The sequence below is a fragment of the Prionailurus viverrinus genome, chromosome X (genome assembly GCF_022837055.1).
Source record: "Prionailurus viverrinus isolate Anna chromosome X, UM_Priviv_1.0, whole genome shotgun sequence".
Taxonomy (NCBI): Eukaryota; Metazoa; Chordata; class Mammalia; order Carnivora; family Felidae; genus Prionailurus; species Prionailurus viverrinus.
The window spans coordinates 77,555,042-77,575,511 of NC_062579.1; positions in this window are offsets into that span (position 1 = coordinate 77,555,042).

The following is a 20,470-nucleotide window of genomic DNA, read 5'->3' on the forward strand; positions in this document are numbered from 1 at the left end:
TGTTCAGTTTCGAGATAATCCACAAGATGTCCCCCTCTCAACTGAATGTTCTGTAGCACTGACATGTGTATAAATATGCATATCTGAGGATCTCAGTTCTTGAAAAATGACTTTCATGTCCATGCCTGCTTGTGCAAAAACATATATTGAACCATGTGCCCAGGAGGAAATTATAGTTGGCTTTGCAACCAGTGCACATATGGCTCTTGAGGCAGTTCTAAGGCAAGCCGGTCGCTTTCTAGGCTGTGTGTGGGCGGTGACTACATCCCTACAGTACAGCCCAAGCATGATGCAGTAGGAACAGTTTGAGGATCTGTAATTATGTTCCTTTCTCAATTCCTGAGGGAGGTATATGGCTCTTGAGGACTGTGTGTGTGTGTGTGTGTGTGCAGATAGTGGCAGGATAGAGAGGTTGGGGACATACCATTCCCCTTAGAATATTTTGTACCAGACATGGAAATATCCTTTCACTTACTTCTACTCTTTGGATTTTATTTTTGGTAGGTTCTTGTGGTATAGGACAAAAGTTCAGAAAAATGCTATGCTGCTTGTGCAGAACAGATAATACCAGACCTAGAGTAATTACATGTATTCAGGACAATGGAACAATAAGAAATCTAAGTGTTGAGGATGCCTTTGCAGCAGAAGCAATATAGCTGTAGACTCATTTATTTTTTTAACCACTTGAAAAACTGTTTCCTCCTGGTCAACACAGGAAGAAAGAAAACAGAACAGCTGTTTTTGATTCTTTCTTTCCTTTAATTCAACTCATTTGCATACTGAATAAGAGGCCTACAGCCTGGCAAATATTTTACCCATTAGTCTATTGTACATGGGCTTGTGTCTCCTAAGGATAATTTCCTTTGTTGTTTCTGAATGAAGGACAACAGTGTCTCTCCTGCTGTTGCTGCATTGCATCACTTTGTTCTGGGAAGAGAAAATGGACTTTCTGTTGCAAACTTAATTATTCTCGATATTTTAGGCAAAGCTTGTGCTCTTGTTTGGGGGCAGAGCAGGCCTGAATTGGGAATGTTGAAAGATCTTTCTTCCCAGAGAAACTCAGAAATTGGGAGTCCCAAGAAAGGTCTTTAGCACCCTCTAATCAATTCTCTCTTCCCAGGCACAGTGCCTGTACACAGCCTCCACTCTGCCCCAGTTGTCTTATCTACACTAGGCCTTTCTGGAAAATACTCCAAGATCCAGATTTTTTTTTTTTTCGTATCTCCTTCCTTTGCCTGAGTTTCTATTCCTCAGTGTCTTTTCCTCTATTTCCCAAGGTTGTCCTTTGTGCTTTTCAAACCCTAGGTGTATGTAGCAGTGTACCAGTGAGTATGTATAGCCTCCTCCTGGATTGTCACTTTTCTTGGTGGCAAGTAATTTATATGTTCTGTAATATAATGCAAAACTCTGTCATATCTTTAAGATAAAATAATAAGTAATGCCCATCAAGTGCTTACTGTGTACCAAGCTCTGTTCTAAGTGCTTGGTACATATTAGATTAATCTTCACAACAATCCTGGGAAGTAGGTTACTATGTTTATTCCAGCTTTTTTAAATGTTTATTCACTTTTTTTGAGAGATCGTGTGTGCACAACAGAGGGAGAGCAAGAGAGAGAGAGCATGCACACACTTGGAGGAGGGGCAGAGAAAGGGAGAGAATCCCAAGCGGGCTCCGCACTCAGTGCAGAGCCCAACATGGGGCAACTCATGACCATGAGATCACGACCTGAGCCAATATCGAGAGTCAGATGCTTAGCTAACTGAGTCACTCAGGTGCCCCTATATTTAACCCTGTTTTCTGGATGGGAAAACTGAGGCATGGGGAGGTTAAATGACTTGTTCAAGGTCAAATAGCTGGGCAAGTTGCAGTCTGGCTGAGAGTCCATGCTCTTACCTATAGTACTGTATTTCCTGTCAAGGAGAGTTTTCTGTGCCATTAGGGTAAAGTGCAGTTCTTGTGTTATTGGATTTGTAGTTTAACCTAGACCTTTGAGTGAGGTAACCTTCATTTAAAGGAATAATCTGATATTGGGTTTGGGGGTGAGTGGCAGGTGAGTGGAGAAAATTGATTAAGATAAGTGTACCTCTTGATGTCCTCATATCAGATCAGGCCAGAAATCAATCATCTTTTCTGTCTATTCATAAGATCAGGGATATAAATGGGTATAGTAAGTATGGGTTGTAGTCCACATCACTACGGGCAATGTTATGGACTGAACTGTGCCCACACCCCCCATTCATATGTTGAAGTCCTAACCCTCAAGTTCTCTGTTTTGGGAGATAGGGCCTATGAGGAAGTAATTAAAGTTAAATGAGGTCATAATGATGGGACCCTGATTTGATAGGATTAGTGTCCTTAATAAGAAGAGTAGAGAGTGCTCTTGCACTCATGTGCTTGCTTGCCATGCTCTCTCTCTCCACCTCCTCTCCTTCGCTCTCCCTCTTCCCCATCCCCTCTTTTTACATATGTGCCCAAAGAAGCAGTCATGTGAGCTAACAGAGACGGAGGTTAGTCTACAAGCCAAGAGAAGAGGCCTTAGAGTAAAACCTACCTTTCTGGCACCTTGATCTTGAAGTTCCCAGTCTCTAGAACTGTAAGAAATGAATGTCTGTTGTTTACGCCACCTAGTCTATGATATTTGGTTATAGCAGCCCTAGTAAACGAATACAGGCAAGATATTTTTTCTTTTATTCTATAAATTTATTTCTATAAATTAAATATGCCTTTATTTGTATAAATTAAATGTAATCTTCAAGTCCCCAACATGTTGTATGGGCAGAAAATTAAACCTTGATTATTTTGGGGGTTTCCTACATTCCTCCGTTTGATCACAGAAGAGTCCTGGCCTTTTGTTGTGCCAGAAAACCAGGCAAGGGCTAGGTTTTTATTTCTTAGTGGTTTCAATTTTACTGTTGCTCCTTGGCTCCCAGAGGTTGCCATCAACAGGTTTCTGTTGACTGTCTTTGGGCACTGCTGCTCCAAGTGGGCCCAGACATACTGTTTGCAGAGGTCTTCCCTTTTGACTGCTGACATGTCTGGGGCACTGTGCCCCAGTACACTGACATTGTCACTCAGTTATGACTTCTCCCAGTGTCAGTGGAAGGGAGTACAATTTCTGTCTCAGGTTCAGAGGGTTCCCTCTTCCCAACTCAAAACCTTTCTCTCCATGCAATGATACAGCATAATTTTCTTTATTAATCGTTCAGATCTGAGTTTGAAGAACTGTAAAGGTTGAGATATTTTAAGTTTGTGGGTCTCTGTTGCAAATACTTACCTGAGCTAGAAAGCTGTCATACACAATATGTAAATGAATGGACATGCTGTGTTCCAATAAAACTTAATTTATGGACACTGAAATTTGCATTTAACATACTTTTCATATGTCACAAAATATTCCTTTAATTTTTTCCTCCAACCATTTAAAAAAATCTAAAAATCATTCTTAGCTCACAGGCTGTGCAGCAGCAGGCAGTGGGCCAGATTTGATTTGGGACTATAGGTTGCTGATCTCTAGTTTAGACTTTTGCTACTTGAAGTGTGGGTATATGTACCAGCAGCCTGTCATCTGCAAGTTTGTTAGAAATGCAGCATCTCAGGCCTCACCACAGACCTACCCAATTGGAATTGGAATTTTAATAAGATCCCCAGGTGATGCACATTAAAGTCTGAGACGTACCAATTTAGAAATCCAGCACTGGCTTCTCTTTTCCGGGCACTAGGGAGGGAAGAGCAGATTCTAACATTATTTATCAGTTTTTTCCTCCTGAATACCATCCATTGCTATCTCAAAGTTGACCTTCCTCCCTGATTTCCACTGTTGCCCTTTCCTGAGTGTAGCAGCACCTAATAAAGTGAGTTACAGCCAACTTTCCATTAGCTATGCTAATCCACAGATCATTAGCACCTGACCTAGAATGAATCATTTGATGATTGTGGCAGATCTACTTTCCAAGTTCTGGTTTATTCTTTCAAAGTTAAAATTCCCACTTGCGGAGTTGAGTACCACCTTAGTATTAAGGAAGAGATGGCCTTGGAACATTCTCAGAAACAAGGTCGAAAACAGCCTAGTATTAAAATTTCATTTTGTGACAAACCAATTCCCTCAGTGTATGCAAATTCAGTAATACAATGCATGGACCATTACTATGGAAAATATCAACAAAACTGAAAGAAATTTTTTTAGAACTGAACATGGTTTTGGGTACCATATTAATTTTTGTTTTGTATGCTTTTTCTTAAGTGTATTTTTTTCCAGACTGATATTAAAATGTTTGTATTCCATGGGCACACATCTGCGGATGTAGGAAGCTCAGCGGCATGGACAGAGGGTGTGCCATGTGTCTACATACCACCTAACTTGACTCTTAATCTTCCTCACCAGGGTCCTGTGTGCTAATTTCCACTTCCTGATAGATTGGAATAATAATACTAGGTGACATTGCGAGGATCCCAGTTTTTGGGAAGCAAGAGACAGACTCCTGCTTTTCTCTTCTTTCCAAATCTTGTGATCATTAAAATTTGATTTCCATTAATGCATGAATGTCACACCCCAATGAAAAGGCAACTGTTCTGTGTGTGTTTTGATTACCTTGTCAAAGGCCAGGCAAGGAGAGCTTGAACAGCAGTGCTGCTCCTGCATTCTGTTATTTCCTCACCAGGGTCCTGTGTGCTAATTTCCACTTCCTGATAGATTGGAATAATACTAGGTGACATTTATTGACTGTTTACTCTGTGGCATGCACTGTGCAAACACTATCTCATTCAGTCTTTTGAGAGCAGCGTTTCAAGATAGATACTATTGTTATCCCCATTTTACAGATGAGGAAACTGAAGAATAGTGAATGACTTGCTCAAGCCCACATGCCTAGTATGTTCTGGAGCTGTGATTTTGGTCCAGTGCACATGCTTTTAACTACTGTGTTACACTGTACTCAACTCATAATAATTGCTAATGATTACTGAGTGCTTACCTTCTGGCCAAGCACAGTGCTAAGCTCTTCATATGTCTTACTAATCATCTTAACAATTCTGTAAAGTAAGCTTTATTATTCCTGATTTTAGAAGAAGAAACTGAGGCACACAGATTTTAATTAACTTACCAAGTCACACCATTAAACAGTCATAGATAGAAGCAACTTTTGGACACAAAACAGTTGGACTCCAGAATCTATATTCTTTTTTTTTTTTTTTTGGAAGAGGCAAAATAGTGTTACCTGGCCTGGGCCCAATAAAAGAAAGGATGGGTCCTCTTTTATTTTTTTCTTCATTTTTTCCCCTTTTTAAGTGTCTATTTAAATTCCAGTTAATGTACAGTATTATTTTAGATTCAGGTGTGTAATATAATGATTCTTTTATTTTTTATTATTTTTTAATATATGAAAACTATATTTTATATATATATATATATATATATATATATTTAGTTGCAGTCCAGTGCTCTTCCCATTGCCATCTTCAATAAATGTTAACATTCCCTCCCTTTGTCCATGTTCTCTTTTTCAGCCTAAATAATTCCAATGCCAGGCAGCACATAGCTGACAGAAAGTCAGTAGAAGGACACATTGTGAATGTGATGGGCAGCCAATGCAGTGCTTTTTAGTGTTAATGAACACTTTCTTCCTTGGTTTAAGCAGATGCCTGCTAGCTACTTATGTTCTAGTTTAAAATACCCTTTTCATGAGCTCCTGTCTTACATTATATTCCTCTTAGTGGTTTGGTTATTTTAATAAGTTTTTCTTATCTCCTACTTATAAAACCAGACCTACTTTCTAATGTTTTGTTGTTGTTTTTTAATAACTCAAATTCCCAAGTCTTGTTCCTTTTCCATTGCTCTTTCGCTTTTATACTTTTTATGTTTGTGTGCTTGGAGTTGTGAAGTGCATTTTTAAATTCGATCATGTTGGCTGCTAATACAGTGCTACAGCAATCAGTTTTTCTATAGGGAAGAATAATCTAACTGGAATTCTCAACTAACCAGAACCCACAGCCTGAAGTTGTGAAAGTAGCACAATCCCTGAAAGCAGGCATAGTTGAGTTTAAATCTTGGCTTTACTATTTATTAATTATTAATTACTTAATTTTACTGTTGGTCTCCCCCTTATTTTTTTTTTTTACTTTTTAAAGCTTATTTATTTATTTTGAGAGAGAGAGAGAGAGCAATCAGGGGAAGGGCAGAGAGAAAGAATCCCAAGCAGGCTCTGCACCAGCAGTGCAGATGGGGCTCAAACTCAAGTACAAATCTTGAGATCATGACCTGAGATGAAACCAAGAGTCAGACAGCCTATTGAGCCACACAGGCACCCCAAGTATCTTTTTTAAAATTAAGGTATAATTGGCATAACATTATTTTAGTTTCAGGTGTACAACATAATAATTTAATATTTGTATATGTTGCAAAATGGTCACTACAATAAGTCCAGTTAGCATTTTACTGCTTATTGTGTGACTTTGGGCAAATTGTTTAACCTCCCTGCACATGTTTCCTCAGCTTTGAAATTAAATCAATAATAGTATACTTATCTCATAGAGCAGAAATAGAGATTAAATGAAGTATAGGTAATTCTAGGTTTAAAATTCACATTCTGCCACATACCGGCTATAGAATGACCTCAGTAAATTTATTTAACTTCTTTGAGCCTCAGTTTCCTCCTCTGCAAAATGGGAATTGTTTTCAGTTAGCATTTGCTGCATAGCATACCACCTCAAAATGTAGTGGTTTAAAACAACCACCATTTATTTGCTGATGATTCTGTGGGTGGGGAGTTTGGATTGCACTCAGAGGGGACTTTCTCTGTTTCCTGTGTGTCAGTTAGGTTCACTCATGCATTTATGTCAACTGGGCTAACTCTTATGTCTGGCAGTTGGCTGGTTGTCAACTGGGGGTAATGGAAGTAACTGGGCTATGTGTCCTTCATTACCCAGTGGCTTTCCTGGCCTCATTCACCTGATGAATGAGTTTTACTAAGGGCATCAAGAGGGAGCAAGGCCCAGTGCATAAACACTTTTTAAGTCTCTGCTTATTCATATTTTCTATTGTTCCATTGGTTAAAGTCATATGACCAAGACCTGTGTAGGTATAGGAAGGAACTACCCAAAGGCATGGATGTAGGGAAGGCAATTACTGTAGTCATTTTTTTTTCAAACAATCTATCAAGACTTGGTATTACCTGTTCTCCAGGATTGTTCTGAGAGTTGGAGATAATACGTATCAAGAGCTGAGTATTCAATGCAATCCCAATCAACATTGCACCAGCATTCTTCTCGAAACTAGAACAAGCAATCCTAAAATTCATATGGAACCACAAAAGACCCCGAATAGCCAAAGTAATTTTGAAGAAGAAGACCAAAGCAGGAGGCATCACAATCCCAGACTTTAGCCTCTACTACAAAGCTGTCATCATCAAGACAGCATGGTATTGGCACAAAAACAGACACACAGACCAATGGAATAGAATAGAAACCCCAGAACTAGACCCACAAACGTATGGCCAACTCATCTTTGACAAAGCAGGAAAGAACATCCAATGGAAAAAAGACAGTCTCTTTAACAAATGGTGCTGGGAGAACTGGACAGCAACATGCAGAAGGTTGAAACTAGACCACTTTCTCACACCATTCACAAAAATAAACTCAAAATGGATAAAGGACTTGAATGTGAGGCAGGAAACCATCAAAACCTTAGAGGAGAAAGCAGGAAAAGACCTCTCTGACCTCAGCCGTAGCAATCTCTTACTCGACACATCCCCAAAGGCAAGGGAATTAAAAGCAAAAGTGAATTACTGGGACCTTATGAAGATAAAAAGCTTCTGCACAGCAAAGGAAACAACCAACAAAACTAAAAGGCAACCAACGGAATGGGAAAAGATATTTGCAAATGACATATCGTACAAAGGGCTCGTATCCAAAATCTATAAAGAGCTCACCAAACTCCACACCTGAAAAACAAATAACCCAGTGAAGAAATGGGCAGAAAACATGAATAGACACTTCTCTAAAGAAGACATCCGGATGGCCAACAGGCACATGAAAAGATGTTCAGCATCGCTCCTTATCAGGGAAATACAAATCAAAACCACACTCAGGTATCACCTCACGCCAGTCAGTGGCCAAAATGAACAAATCAGGAGACTATAGATGCTGGAGAGGATGTGGAGAAACGGGAACCCTCTTGCACTGTTGGTGGGAATGCAAAGTGGTGCAGCCGCTCTGGAAAGCAGTGTGGAGGTTCCTCAGAAAATTAAAAATAGACCTACCCTATGACCCAGCAATAGCACTGCTAGGAATTTATCCAAGGGATACAGGAGTACTGATGCATAGGGGCACTTGTACCCCAATGTTCATAGCAGCACTCTCAACAATAGCCAAATGATGGGAAGAGCCTAAATGTCCATCAACTGATGAATGGATAAAGAAATTGTGGTTTATATACACAATGGAATACTACGTGGCCATGAGAAAAAATGAAATATGGCCTTTTGTAGCAACATGGATGGAACTGGAAAGTGTGATGCTAAGTGAAATAAGCCATACAGAGAAAGACAGATACCATGTGGTTTCACTCTTATGTGGATCCTGAGAAACTTAACAGGAACCCATGGGGGAGGGGAAGGAAAAAAAAAGGGGAGGTTAGAGTGGGAGAGAGCCAAAGCATAAGAGACTGTTAAAAACTGAGAGCAAACTGAGGGTTGATGGGGGTGGGAGGGAGGGGAGGGTGGGTGATGGGTATTGAGGCGGGCACCTTTTGGGATGAGCACTGGGTGTTGTATGGAAACCAATTTGACAATAAATTTCATATATTAAAAAAAAAAGAGCTGAGTGAACTGCTGGTATAATAGGTGCTCAGCAAATGACAGATAAAGCATATTATATTGTACCTGACCTACAGTAAGTGTTTAGTTAAGAGAAGTTCTCTTTTCTGCCCACTCTCCTTCCCACATTGCTTTGTTAGTGGAAGAAAACTGTAATTCAAAGCAAACAAACAAGAGACAAAAACAAGAAAACAAACCTACATCAGCGATTTTTAATTTAATTTAATTTGTATAAATTAAACATCCACAACAAAACACAAAGTAAAAAAGAATTCTCCAAACCAAAATTAACAGGATGTTAGGACTGAGCAGATTTCATCATTTGTGCTTTCTTCATGCCTAGCCCTAGGGTCTGATTACCCTGAAGCCATACAGGATACTGGGTTTTCAAAGAAAAATTCCATTATAGTGACCAAGGCAGTCAAGAGGACACAGACTAACAAAGAATCTCCACACCTGGGAGTTGAACCAAAACAGGTTTTGGAGTTAACTCTGTTTTTCAAACAATTCCATTGAAATTTTTGAATCTTTAAGTTGGAAGGGATTTCAAAGGCCTTTGAATTTTAAACCGTCCATTCTTCCTCTGCAATGGTTCTCAAACTTTTTGATTTTAGGTACACTTTACACTTAAAAGTATTAAGGACTGCATTGTGATTTTGTGTCTGTGTTTTATATTTATCAGGATTTACTATATGAAAAATTCAAACTGAGAAAAATTTAAAACAAAAGAATATATAGCATACCACACATTCCATTTTCTGTCAGAGCAGTGACTCATCTATATCAGCATTGCTTCTGGAAAACACTATATTCATAAGGGAATGAGAGTGAAAAAAGCAAACAATCTCTTAGTGTTATTATAAAAATGGTCTTGACCTCACTAAACACATGAAAGAGACTGGGGGACTCACAGGGGTCTGTGCACCACATTTTGCAAATTGCTACTCTTACAGTCTCCCTGCCAGCTAGGAGTTGCTCAACTGAAGCATTTGGAAGGAGTACAGTATAGAAAACAAGCTCCACTTTGGGCACATAAGGTTAATTTTCTCATCTATAAAATGAGGGATGATAATAATTAAATCTACCCCATATAGTTGTGAAGAGTAAACAAAATGAGGCAATATATGCAACCTATATTAAGGGCCTGGTACAAAACCTGGCATATAGCAGACTCCCAATAAATGTCATTCCTACCATCACTGAAATAAATACCTAATAGTTCACAGCCTCATGAAGTGGCTTATTTGGGCTCTTGTTTTTAAAAATTTCCTCTTTCTGCCTCTCTATAATTTCTACCCTGTAACTTTAGTGCTTATTCCTCTGTACAGAATAAGGAAAAGCCCTCTGAGTTTTAGAGAAAAGCAGTTGTAGCGCCTTTAGGTATTCTTTCTTAAAATCTATGCTGTGATTTCTAGATTATCCTGATCACTTTTACCCACTCTGGACTTAGTCTCTCATTCAACAAATACTTATTGAGCACCTAAATACTATGTACCAGTAGTGAAAAAAATAGATAATAACTGCTCTCCTGAAGCTTACATTTTAAGTGTAGGAGACAGATCTAAAGCAAGTAAGCAAATGAATAGTAACAGATGCTGAGTCCTATGGAAAACCAAGTAGGGAAGAGAGAGTGATGGAAGGGTGCTATTTTAGATAGGATGATCACATAAATGCCTCTCTGAAGAAGTGATATTTGAGTGGAGACGTGAATAAAGTGAAGGGGCAAGCCAGGCTGAGGGAAAAGTCATTGCAAAGTTTGAATTTCACTCTTATTGTGATTAGAATCCATTGAAAGGTTTTAGGTAGGAAAAGTAGTTACTATTATGTTTCAAAAAGCTAACTCTTGCCATTTTGTAGAGAACACATTAGAGGACAATAATAGAAGTAGAGGTAACAGTTAAGCATCTCTTGAAATAGTCCAGACAAGAGGTGATGATGCCTTGAAGGTGGTGAAAGTTTGACTGGGATAGGAGGCAGAGCCAGTAGGGTTTACTGATGGATTAATGTGTTATATGAAAAACAAGAAGGAATCAGGGATAATATCCTAGGGTTTTGGCCTGAACAACTGGATGGGAGGTGTTTCCATTGAGTAAAAAGGGGAAGACTGGCTGAGAAACAGGGTGGAAAGATAGCATCAAGAATTCCATTTGAGATAGAAGTTAAATCTGAGCTGCCTATTAGTCATCCATATGGAACTGGAGCTTAGGGGAGAGTCAGGACTGGAGCTTACTCTGACATTTTGGAATGTTAGTGCATAGTGAAGAGATAACACTCAAGAATTGAGTCCTGTAGCACCCCAGTAGTTAGAGATTGGGAAGATGATGAAGAACCAGCAAAGGGGGACTGAGAAAATGTACCTGAGACATAGGAGCATAAAACAGGAGACTGTGGTCACAAAATCCAAGATTGTTCAAAAAAGAAGGACTGATCAACTGAATCAAGTGTTGCTGAGAAGCTTAATAAGATGAATAATAGTTTGCTTTTGGATTTGGCAAGATGCAGGTCACTGGAAACCTTGATAAGAGTGTTGTCATAGTATGGGGACACAAGCCTGTTTGAGTGAGTTGAGGAAAGAATGAGATTGAGAAAATGGAGAGAACACTATAGATAACTATTTTGAACAATCTTGCTACAAAGAGGAGAAAAGAAATTGTGAGGTAACTGGAGGTGGATATGTGGCCAAAGGAGTTTTTGCTTGTCTAAGAAGGTAGATTTTGTAGCATGTTTATATGCTGATGGGAAGAAAAATTGGCAGTATCAGAGAGGGGGGTTGACTGCTGGGGAAAAATTCTGGAATAGCTTAGAGTGGAAGGGATCCTGTGCACAAATAGGACTGGTCTTATGGAAATGTGGAAAGTTACTTCTTAGTAACAGGAAAGAAGGCAGGGTATACAGATAGTGAAGCAGGTGAGTTGGTACACTTGTTGGTTTGAAGATGAGGTAGTTCTCTTATGATTATTTATATTTTCTCTATGAAATAAGTAAAATAATCAGCTGAAAATTATGAAGGGCATGTGTTTGCAGTTTCAATTGTGGAAGAAAGGTGTGAAATAGTTGTTTTAGAGGTAAAGATAGTGAACTGTAGGGTCGTCAGGCATTTCTGAAGGCCCACTTGAGATTTCCGGTCCAGTTGAATTTAAAGTGGGACCATTCTGCTGCATAGAACAACTGCATGGAGTTGTTCTTAATGAGGGTTAAGTCTGATGCAGTACAAGGACACCTCCCTCACATGAATATTTATGCAAGGCAGTGGATATAATCATGGAACTTGGGATTTATCTGGGTAGTGGAGAAGTGAAGGCATTAAAGGGCAGATGGACAGTGAGGGTAGTAGGATCCATGGATTACAGGTGGAGGTTATGTGGGAGACCAGGAGCTTGAAGTTGAAATTACAGAGGTGAGGCAGTTATTGGTAATGATATCAAGAGTATGACTAAAGGCTGGGCTGGGATGATGTGAAAGAAAAAGTTATGAGAAGTGACTTCAAGGGATGGTGAGACCAAGGAATTGGTTATATCCTCAAGTGGATATTGAAATCACAGGAGAAGTGGGAGAAAAACATGGTGAACCAAGTGCTAACAACATTTCCAATGAATGAATGAAAGGGAGTGACTGAGAGTTTGGTAGAGGGCAGCCATAAGGAGGGGTGGCAATTGGCATAGTCTGATGGTGTACACTTTAAGTGGGCTGGAGTTTTTCAGGAAAGAGGAAGGAAAAATGTCCTGGAAGTGGAAAAGAGGAAGAAGAGGACACTCCTCTACTTCCAGATCCAGTGAGTGATATGAAGGGTGTGGGAAAGAATACCACCACCATCTGAGAAGTCTCCATGTAAGCAGACACCTAAGGCAAGAGCCAAACTTTCTTTAGAATAAGAAACTGAATGAAATGTTGAGGATATAGAGGAATTTGTTGGTGATGGGATTTGAGTTTCAGAGGGCATGGCAAGGGGGCCTGGGGGTTCAATGATGAGCAGGGTATTGTGTCAGATTAGGCAATATGTTGAATCTTAAGGGGTTAGAAAACCAGGTAATGATGCATGCTGGGAGGCTAGGACTTGTGGAGGTTACTGGGGTAAACAAGGATGAAAGACGTGATCTAGATTAGTCCTGTTGCGCCATTAGGAGATGGTGGATGATCAGTGCTAATTAGAACCTTCTTAGGGGGCTCATCTCTTGGCCACTTTATTTTGGTGAAGCTGGTGGAGGGAAGCTAGAGCAGAGAAACTTACACCATAGCACTTGATACTCCCTTGCCTCCCCTAAAATTTTCTGTGGTCCTTTCCAACCCTGGGGTAAGGGACTTATTAGGACTTTTCAACAATGAGAGTACCTTGGGGGAAATTAACTTATGTCCTCCAAATATCTATTAAATCCTACCAAAGTCACTACAAATAAATACATGATCTAAGTAAAAAATGTATGCTTGTTATGTAAACTGCAAATACAGTTTCAAGACAAGTACCCTAGCCATCCCAAGCACCTTCCAACTAGATTGCTGCACTGAGTGAGGCTCCTTTCTTTTACCTTTTAAGTATGCAAATTTCAATCATTAGAAAAATGATGCACATAATGAGCTCCGACATACCCCATCACCTAGATTTAACAGTTATTAACTTTTGGCCATATTTCACTTATTTTTTCTTTTACTGAAATATCTTCAAGTAAATTAAAGACATTATGACATCTCATTCCTAAATACTTTATATATTTTTGAAAAATTTTTAACTTTCATTTATTTTTGAAAGAGACAGAGCGCAAGCAGGGGAGGGGCAGAGAGAAAGGGAGACAGAATCCGAAGCAGGCTCTAAGCTCTGAGCTGTCAGCACAGAGTTGGATGCAGTTCTCAAACCCACAAACCACGAGATCATGACCTGAGCCGAAGTCTGACACTCAAGCAACTGAGCCACCCAGGCACCCCTCATTCCTATATACTTTAGTATCATAAGTCCATTCTATATAGAGATTTTGAAGCTGTCACTGTCTTTCAAGATATGGTGTCAAGAACAGGGCAAGAGTGTTCCAGATGTGGACTGACCAACCAAGTGTACAGAAAGAAGAACTAGACTCAATTTTTGTCAATGCAGATTACAATCTCTGAAATTAGTCATTTTAGAGGCGACGGTACACTACTGGTTCAAGTGCATTTGTGGTCAGCTAAAGTCCCAAGTTCTTTGCACACGTATTACTGCTGTCAAGTCAGGCTTCCCCTGTCTTGTACTTATATAATTGAATTTTTGTTAGTTTTAGTCTACTGATAATATTTTGAATTAGAATTCTACCCTCCAGTGAGTTAGTTAACCTTTCCTGCTTTGATTCATCAGCAAAATTGGTAAGTAAACTTTTCTTTTTTTTTCAATATACAAAATTTATTGTCAAATTGGTTTCCATAGAACACCCAGTGCTCATCCCAAAAGGTGCCCTCCTCAATACCCATTACCCACCCTCTCCTCCCTCCCACCCCCCATCAACCCTCAGTTTGTTCTCAGTTTTTAAGAGTCTCTTATGCTTTGGCTCTCTCCCACTCTAACCTCTTTTTTTTTTTTCCTTCCCCTCCCCCATGGGTTTCTGTTAAGTTTCTCAGGATCCACATAAGAGTGAAACCACATGGTATCTGTCTTTCTCTGTATGGCTTATTTCACTTAACATCACACTCTCCAGTTCCATCCACGTTGCTACAAAGGACCATATTTCGTTCTTTCTCATTGCCATATAGTACTCCATTGTGTATATAAACCACAATTTCTTTATCCATTCATCAGTTGATGTATATTTAGGCTCTTCCCATCATTTGGCTATTGTTGAGAGTGCTGCTATAAACATTGGGGTATAAGTGCCCCTATGCATCAGTACTCCTGTATCCCTTGGGTAAATTCCTAGCAGTGCTATTGCTGGGTCATAGGGTAGGTCTATTTTTAATTTTCTGAGGAACCTCCACACTGCTTTCCAGAGCGGCTGCACCACTTTGCATTCCCACCAACAGTGCAAGAGGGTTCCCGTTTCTCCACATCCTCTCCAGCATCTATAGTCTCCTGATTTGTTCATTTTGGCCACTGACTGGCGTGAGGTGATACCTGAGTGTGGTTTTGATTTGTATTTCCCTGATAAGGAGCGATGCTGAACATCTTTTCATGTGCCTGTTGGCCATCCGGATGTCTTCTTTAGAGAAGTGTCTATTCATGTTTTCTGCCCATTTCTTCACTGGGTTATTTGTTTTTCAGGTGTGGAGTTTGGTGAGCTCTTTATAGATTTTGGATACTAGCCCTTTGTACGATATGTCATTTGCAAATATCTTTTCCCATTCCGTTGGTTGCCTTTTAGTTTTGTTGGTTGTCTCCTTTGCTGTGCAGAAGCTTTTTATCTTCATAAGGTCCCAGTAATTCACTTTTGCTTTTAATTCCCTTGCCTTTGGGGATGTGTCGAGTAAGAGATTGCTACGGCTGAGGTCAGAGAGGTCTTTTCCTGCTTTCTCCTCTAAGGTTTTGATGGTTTCCTGCCTCACATTCAAGTCCTTTATCCATTTTGAGTTTATTTTTGTGAATGGTGTGAGAAAGTGGTCTAGTTTCAACCTTCTGCATGTTGCTGTCCAGTTCTCCCAGCACCATTTGTTAAAGAGACTGTCTTTTTTCCATTGGATGTTCTTTCCTGCTTTGTCAAAGATGAGTTGGCCATACGTTTGTGGGTCTAGTTCTGGGGTTTCTGTTCTATTCCATTGGTCTGTGTGTCTGTTTTTGTGCCAATACCATGCTGTCTTGATGATGACAGCTTTGTAGTAGAGGCTAAAGTCTGGGATTGTGATGCCTCCTGCTTTGGTCTTCTTCTTCAAAATTCCTTTGGCTATTCGGGGCCTTTTGTGGTTCCATATGAATTTTAGGATTGCTTGTTCTAGTTTCGAGAAGAATGCTGGTGCAATGTTGATTGGGATTGCATTGAATGTGTAGATAGCTTTGGGTAGTATTGACATTTTGACAATATTTATTCTTCCAATCCATGAGCAGGGAATGTCTTTCCATTTCTTTATACCTTCTTCAATTACTTTCATAAACTTTCTATAGTTTTCAGCATCCAGATCTTTTACATCTTTGGTTAGATTTATTCCTAGGTATTTTATGCTTCTTGGTGCAATTGTGAATGGGATCAGTTTCTTTATTTGTCTTTCTGTTGCTTCATTGTTAGTGTATAAGAATGCAACTGATTTCTGTACATTGATTTTGTATCCTGCAACTTTGCTGAATTCCTGTATCAGTTCTAGCAGACTTTTGGTGGAGTCTATCGGATTTTCCATGTATAATATCATGTCATCTGCAAAAAGCGAAAGCTTGACTTCATCTTTGCCAATTTTGATGCCTTTGATTTCCTTTTGTTGTCTGATTGCTGATGCGAGAACTTCCAACACTATGTTAAACAACAGCGGTGAGAGTGGGCATCCCTGTCGTCTTCCTGACCTCAGGGAAAAAGCTCTCAGTTTTTCCCCATTGAGGATGATGTTAGCTGTGAGCTTTTCATAAATGGCTTTTATGATCTTTAAGTATGTTCCTTCTATCCTGACTTTCTCAAGGGTTTTTATTAAGAAATGGTGCTGGATTTTTCAAAGGCCTTTTCTGCATCGATTGACAGGATCATATGGTTCTTATCTTTTTTTGATTAATGTGATGTATCACGTTGATTGATTTGCGAATGTTGAACCAGCCCTGCATCCCAGGAATGAATGCCACTTGATCATGGTGAATAACTCTTTTTATATGCTGTTGAATTCGATTTGCTAGTATCTTATTGAGAATTTTTGCATCCATATTCATCAGGGATATTGGCCTGTAGTTCTCTTTTTTTACTGGGTCTCTGTCTGGTTTAGGAATCAAAGTAATCCTGGCTTCATACAATGAGTCTGGAAGTTTTCCTTCCCTTTCTATTTCTTGGAATAGCTTGAGAAAGATAGGTATTATCTCTGCCTTAAATGTCTGGTAGAACTCCCCTGGGAAGCCATCTGGTCCTGGACTCTTATTTGTTGGGAGATTTTTGATAACCGATTCAATTTCTTCGCTGGTTATGGGTCTGTTCAAGCTTTCTATTTCCTCCTGATTGAGTTTTGGAAGAGTGTGGGTGTTTAGGAATTTGTCCATTTCTTCCAGGTTGTCCAATTTGTTGGCATATAATTTTTCATAGTGTTCCCTGATCATTGTTTGTATCTCTGAGGGATTGGTTGTAATAATTCCATTTTCATTCATGATTTTATCTATTTGGGTCATCTCCCTTTTCTTTTTGAGAATCCTGGCTAGAGGTTTGTCAATTTTGTTAGTTTTTTCAAAAAAGCAACTCTTGGTTTCGTTGATCTGCTCTACAGTTTTTTTAGATTCTATATTGTTTATTTCTGCTCTGATCTTTATTATTTCTCTTCTTCTGCTGGGTTTAGGCTGCCTTTGCTGTTCTGCTTCTATTTCCTTTAGGTGTGCTGTTAGATTTTGTATTTGGGATTTTTTCTTGTTTCTTGAGATAGGCCTGGATTGCAATGTATTTTCCTCTCAGGACTGCCTTCACTGCGTCCCAAAGCGTTTGGATTGTTGTATTTTCATTTTCGTTTGTTTCCATATATTTTTTAATTTCTTCTCTAATTGCCTGGTTGACCCATTCATTCTTCAGTAGGGTGTTCTTTAACCTTCATGCTTTTGGAGGTTTTCCAGACTTTTTCCTGTGGTTGATTTCAAGCTTCATGGCATTGTGGTCTGGAAGTATGCATGGTATAATTTCAATTCTTGTATACTTATGAAGGGCTGTTTTGTGACCCAGTATGTGATCTATCTTGGAGAATGTTCCATGTGCACTCGAGAAGAAAGTATATTCTGTTGCTTTGGGATGCAGAGTTCTAAATATATCTGTCAAGCCCATCTGATCCAATGTCTCATTCAGGGCCCTTGTTTCTTTATTGACCATGTGTCTAGATGATCTATCCATTTCTGTAAGTGGGGTGTTAAAGTCCCCTGCAATTACCACATTCTTATCAAAAAGGTTGCTTATGTTTATAAGTAATTGTTTTGTATATTTGGGGGCTCTGGTATTTGGCGCATAGACATTTATAATTGTTAGCTCTTCCTGATGGATAGACCCTGTAATGATTATATAATGCCCTTCTTCATCTCTTGTTACAGCCTTTAATTTAAAGTCTAGTTTGTCTGATATAAGTATGGTTACTCCAGCTTTCTTTTGGCTTCCAGTCGCATGATAAATAGTTCTCCATCCCCTCACTCTCAATCTAAAGGTGTCCTCCGGTCTAAAATGAGTCTCTTGTAGACAGCAAATAGATGGGTCTTGTTTTTTTATCCATTCTGATACCCTATGTCTTTTGGTTGGCGCATTTAATCCATTTACATTCAGTGTTATTTTAGAAAGATACGGGTTTAGAGTCATTGTGATGTCTGTATGATGTATGCTTGTAGTGATGTCTCTGGTACTTTGTCTCACAGGATCCCCCTTAGGATCTCTTGTAGGGCTGGTTTAGTGGTGACAAATTCCTTCAGTTTTTGTTTGTTTGGGAAGACCTTTATCTCTCCTTCTATTCTAAATGACAGACTTGCTGGATAAAGGATTCTCGGCTGCATATTTTTCCTGTTCAGCACATTAAAGATCACGTGCCAATCCTTTCTGGCCTGCCAAGTTTCAAAAGAGAGATCAGTCACGAGTCTTATACGTCTCCCTTTATATGTGAGGGCACGCTTACCCCTTGCTGCTTTCAGAATTTTCTCTTTATCCTTGTATTTTGCCAGTTTCACTATGATATGTCGTTCAGAAGATCGATTCAAGTTACGTCTGAAGGGAGTTCTCTGTGCCTCTTGGATTTCAATGCCTTTTTCCTTCCCCAGATCTGGGAAGTTCTCAGCTATTATTTCTTCAAGTACCCCTTCAGCACCTTTCCCTCTCTCTTCCTCCTCTGGGATACCAATTATGCGTATATTATTTCTTTTTAGTGTATCACTTAGTTCTCTAATTTTCCCCTCATACTCCTGGATTTTTTTTATCTCTCTTTTACTCAGCTTCCTCTTTTTCCATAACTTTATCTTCTAGTTCACCTATTCTCTCCTCTGCCTCTTCAATCCGAGCTGTCATGGTTTCCATTTTGTTTTGCATTTCGTTTAAAGTGTTTTTCAGCTCCTCGTGACTGCTCCTTAGTCCCTTGATCTCTGTAGCAAGAGATTCTCTGCTGTCCTCTATACTGTTTTCAAGCCCAGCGATTAATTTTATGACTATTATTCTAAATTCACTTTCTGTTATATTATTTCAATCCTTTTTGAACAGTTCATTAGCTGTTGTTATTTCCTGGAGATTCTTCTGAGGGGAATTCTTCCGTTTGGTCATTTTGGATAGACCCTGGAGTGGTGTGGACCTGCAGGGCACTTCCCCTGTGCTGTGGTGTATAACTGGAGTTGGTGGGCGGGGCCGCAGTCAGACCTGATGTCTGCCCCCAGCCCACTGCTGGGGCCACAGTCAGACTGGTTTGTTCCTTCTCTTCCCCTCTCCTAGTGGCGGGATTCACTGTGGGGTGGTGTGGCCCGTCTGGGCTACTTGCACCCTGCCAGGCTTGTGATGCTGGGGATCTGGCGTATTAGCTGGGGTGGGCAGGCAAGGTACACAGGGGCAGGAGGGGCAGGCTTAGCTCGCTTCTCCTTAGGTGATCCACTTCAGGAGGGGCCCTGTGGTAGCCCAAGGGTGTCAGACCCCCTGTCGGAGGGGAGGCTCCACAGAAGCACAGCCTTGGATATTTGCGTGGAGCAAGCAAGTTCCCTGGCTGGAAATGGTTCCCTTTGGGATTTTGGCTGGGGTATGGGTGAGGGAGATGGCGCTGGGGAGCGCCTTTGTTCCCTGCCAAACTGAGCTCTGTTGTCCCAGGGCTCAGCAACTCTCTCTCCCTTTGTCCTCCAGCCTTCCCACTTTCCGAGCAGAGCTGTTAACTTATGACCTCCCAGATGCTAAGTCCCACTTGCTGTCGTAACACACACCATCCGGCCCCTCTGCTTTTGCAAGCCAGACTCGGGGGCTCTGCTTGGCCTGTGGCCACCCTTCCGCCCCGGCTCCCTTCCACCAGTCCGTGCAGCATGCACCGCCTCTCCGCCCTTCCTACCCTCTTCCGTGGGCCTCTTGTCTGCGCTTGGCTCCGGAGACTCCGTTCTGCTAGTCTTCCTGTCGTCTTCTGGGTTAGTTAGGCAGGTGTAGGTGGAATCTAAGTGATCAGTAGGATGTGCGGTGAGCCCAGCGTCCTCCTACGCTGCCATCTTCCCCCTAAATCCTCTTTTCTTTTTAATATGAAATTTATTGCAAAATTGGTTTCCATACAACACCCAGTATTCATCCCAACAGGTGCCCTCCTCAATGCCCATCACCCACCCCCCACCCCCCATCAACCCTCAGTTTATGCTCAGTTTTTAAGACTCTCTTATGGTTCGCCTCCCTCCCTCTCTAACATTTTTCCCCTTCCCCTCCCCCATGGTCTTCTGTTAAGTTTCTCAGGATCCACATAAGAGTGAAAACATATGGTATCTGTCTTTCTCTGTAGGACTTATTTCACTTAGCATAACACTCTCCAATTCCATCCACGTTGCTACAAAGGGCCATATTTCATTCTTTTTCATTGCCATGTAGTACTCCATTGTGTATATAAACCACAATTTCTTTATCCA